Raw genomic sequence first — 4,473 nt, 5'->3', positions numbered from 1 at the left:
AGCGCAAATTCCATCTTGGACACTTGTGTCCCTCAACATGATTCATCAAATACCCATCAATCGACTTTATAGTCATCCTGTTACAAACAACGTTTGTACAACAACAAAGTACTCGACTCCTACATCAAGAGTACACGTTGGTTTCAGGTCAAAGGGTGGAATACACCACTTATCACTATGAGAATGACCTGTGACTTTTACATAACATTATATGTAACATTGTCATGGCGGGTCAATCCAATATAATATTACTCTTAATATTTATATCTATGTGAAGACTTGATAACTCCTTATCAAAGATCTGTGAGATTTGATCATCAATCTACCCACGTAATAGTCTCTATACTTTAATGTTATCCATTTTCACACTAAAGCTTGACTACAAATATTTCAAGAATAATCGGTAACACTCCGAAGAAACCACTTCACTCCTCATGACCATCTCCTCAATTATCCCCAACATACTGTAGGATCTGCGCAGATATTATAACAAACATGAGCAAGGAAAGAAACTAATTTCAAATTTAGTCAGCCTAGAGAATCCCATTCCACATTACACTTTCAAAGAAGGACCGTTGTTCTGTAAAGACAAAATCTATGTTATATACTTACCTGATTGGCGACAAGCCATTATCTCTGAGTTCCATAACTCCCCCACCGCTGGCCATTCAGGTGCAAAACCAACTCACTGAAGACTTGCTACTTCCTTTCTCTGGCCTGACGCGCACAAGGAAATCAAAGAACGGGTTAAAAACTGCTCTACATGTCAACATAAAAGATACCCACCGACAAAGAAACAAGGGTTATTACAACCTTTAAATACACCACAACAAGTACTAGATGATTGAACAATGGACTTCATAACACACTTACCAAATTATTTCGGCAATACTGCAGTTTAGGTCGTTTGTGACAGGTTAACCATGTTCATACACTTCATTGTGTTGCCAACCAAATACAACGCAAAATATTTGGACATCCGATTCTCGACTGAAATCAGTAGGCTCCATGGTATTCCCAAGTTCATCCTTTATGATCGAGACTCACTTTTCTTAAGCAACTACTGGAAATAAATGTTTAGAGTCCAAGGAACCACCCTCAAGTTCAGTTCAGCCTACCACTCAGAAGCAGATGGCCAAACCGAGGTGGTAAGACAAAGTCTCGAAACCTACTTGCACTAATTCACCAGTGACCACCCCCGCTAGTGGTTCAAGTCTTTGCACTTAGCTAAATCATGGTATAATTCATCTTTCCAATATTCCATTCAAATGTCCTCCTTTGAAGTCTTGTATGGACGCCCCTCCTTCCATTCTTGCATATTTCAAGGGCCAAACCACCATCACTGATATGGACGCCTCCCTCACACAAAGACAACAAGTTCGTAACACCATTAAAGAGAACTTAAAAAGAAGTAGACAGAAGATGGAAAACCAAGCAAACCAAAAAAGAACATAGTGTACCTTTGAAGCTGGATACCTTGTATGGCTACGCATGAAACTGTGCACCAATGAGTTTCTCGCAAGCTTGCTAAAGAGTATTGTGGACCCTTCTTCATTCTCCGCCGAATCAGTGTGGTGGCATATGAACTGGAACTTCCTTTGTCCTCAAGGATCCACCCGATCATCCATGTGTCTCAGCTTTGCGCGTATCACAGCTGTCATACCCCAAATTTGGACCGTTTAAAATCTTTTTTGTCCATATTTTAAAATAGTCCACTTTCTCTGTTATTCATTTTTTTTACTATTTGAAACTCGTGTTTTTTCGTCTTTAGTCGTTTAAAAACTTTTATCTTGCATTTAAGTCGCCGCTTGCATTTTTACAACAATTAAAATCATTTCATTTGCATTTTTATAATCTTTTTAGTCATAACAGTCAAGTCATTTTAAAAGGTCTAATCGTATTTTAAAAAGTCGTGTTTTTTTTTTAAATCATTTCAAACGAAATTTAGGACAGAGAGGATACTTTGAAGTACCTCATGTCAGGTTCCGAAGGCAACTTTTTTAAACATTTTAATTTCTTTCATCACTTTTTATTTCATTAGTGTTTATCTCTTTTTATTTTAATTGCTTCTATTTTTATGATTTTTTTCTTGTCTTTCCTTTAAGTGACTTACGATTTTTCTTTATTTTTAAATCATTTATTTGTCTTGTTTTTATTGCTTTAGTCTTTTTGTCCAAATTGTCATATGGTCTTTGCAGTCCCATTTGGGGGGCATTTTCGTCCAAGTCATGTTCAGCTCAAACCCTAATTGTACCACTATAAATAGACTCCCAATCATTGGAGAGAGGGGGCTGCACTGATTTTCACACAAACACAATTTTTTTTCGGCAGCCCAAGAATTAGGATCAAACACTTTCTTTTTAAAAATTCTCAAGAACATTCACAACAACAAACAATTTTCCAGCAACTATTTTTTGATTCAATCATCAATAAACAACTCTTTTTTTTTTTTCTTTGAATCAACCACCGTTCACAAAACCAACATACATACAATCTCATAAGCACACACAAATAACCATTTTTCTCACTATCACTTCCTTGAGTGAACCGGATCCATCAACTAACAAGAACTCGAATCGGTGCAAGCTTCAACAACACAAAACCGAATCAGTAAGAAGCTTGAAGCAAAGTGTGAAGATCCGAAATTCCAACAGTAGTAGAATCGAAGTCAAAGCTGAAGCAAGGTGTGAAGAACACAGCGAAGGTGAATCCGAACACGAGCAAAAGGCATTTCGATCGAAGCTACAAGAGAAAGAACAGATCCATTCGTGTTCATCCATTTTGGTAACTTTCTTTTTCGAACTTCACTTTTAGATCTAGGTTTTTGTGTTTGGATTTTGTAATTTTTGAGTTGATATTTGAAATAAGGAAGAAAAAGGATATTCGAATATGTGAAAAAAATTGAAACGGTTGAGTTTTGAACTCCGGCGCGGTGGTGCCACCACCGGCCACCGCGCCAGAAAATTTATCTCGCCGGAGAAGAAGAAGTAAGGGGCGCTGTCATTTTAGTGAGAGAGGGAGAACTCAAATTTTTTTTTAGAGAGATGTTTTTATGGTTTGAAATGAGTTAAAAACCTGTAACCTTGCTTTTATACTACCTTTCAATTCTGTGCGCTGCTTTCTTGCTACTACTGTGTGCTTTACTTTTTAACCGTTGGATCTTAGATCCTATGGCTGTGATGAGAGCTTGGGATTTAGATCTGGACCTCTGGATTCATCCAACGGTCCAGATTGTATCCTGCTGAGCCAATCTCTTTCTTTTAATTGTTCTTTATCATTTTAAATACTTTTTACACTTTTTTGACATTTTAATGCTTTTAAAAAATTCCAAAAATATTGTTCTTATCATCTTAATTTTCTCCAATTTTCAAAAATTCATCATACTCGTTTCTTTTATTTTTTTGCTCATTTCTTCACTTGCTTTCAATTGTTGCTTTATTGTGTCTTTATATGATGATTTTAATTGTTACTTGTTATTTTCATATGTCTATTCTTAATTTCTTGCTTGTTATTTCTTATGTCTCATTCATCACAATATTCCTTATGATTACTAACGATTTAATCTTTGTTTTGAATCATAGCATGCACATTTAATTTTCTCATCATTTTATTTTGTCATTGACTTAGTGTGTATAAATAGGAAATTGATGTAAGTTTTATTTCTTGCATTTTATTTTGGCATAAAGGCCTTAGGGTTGTATTTAGGAATTGATGTAATAATGTAGGTAACACAAGCACCGACACATGCACCGACACTTCACATTTATTTCTTATACGTCGTTACGTTAGCTTACCGTTAGTTTAGAAAAAACCTTTTCATCAAAAAAAACCTAAATATGTCAAATTCAAAAAATCATCTTGTTAACAACATTTTTTCTTTATTTTTTTAATCAAATTCTCAATCAATCTTAATTTAACTTCAATCATTTTTAAACTTTAAAATCAATCAACCTCACTTGTTTTCTTTATCTCATGCCTTGAGGCCTCTTTCTTTTCTTAAAACCCATTTTCAAAAATCTTAAAATCAACCTAACCCACCAAAGAAATTTTTGAGTGGAACTACGTCAGTTTTGATCCCTTTCCCAAAAAGGGTACGTAGGTAGAGGACTTGTCCTTCCAAATCAAATAAAAATAACCAAAAACATACTCCTGCTCCCTCCATTCTTTCACTTAGATTTTTAGGTAATAATTTTTCAAGTAAGCCAAATGAATTTAGCACAAGATAATCTAGGTAAGCGGTTCCTTCGGAGTACCGAAGTCGTTTAGGGTGCTTAACACCTTCCCTATTCGAAACCAACCCCCGAATCCAAAGTCTCGATAAGGGTTTTTTACTCATTTTTTCCCTTCCCACGAATAAAAATTGAGAGTTCAAAGATTGACGATTCAAATCAATCAATGGTTTGATATCCGAAAATCGGGGAGCACAACAGCAAGAACCTAACAACTCATTTCTCACCTATTCCTACTGAATTA

This window comes from Medicago truncatula, chromosome 2 (assembly GCF_003473485.1).
Source record: "Medicago truncatula cultivar Jemalong A17 chromosome 2, MtrunA17r5.0-ANR, whole genome shotgun sequence".
Lineage (NCBI taxonomy): Eukaryota > Viridiplantae > Streptophyta > Magnoliopsida > Fabales > Fabaceae > Medicago > Medicago truncatula.
Note: the sequence above shows the minus strand (reverse complement) of the source record.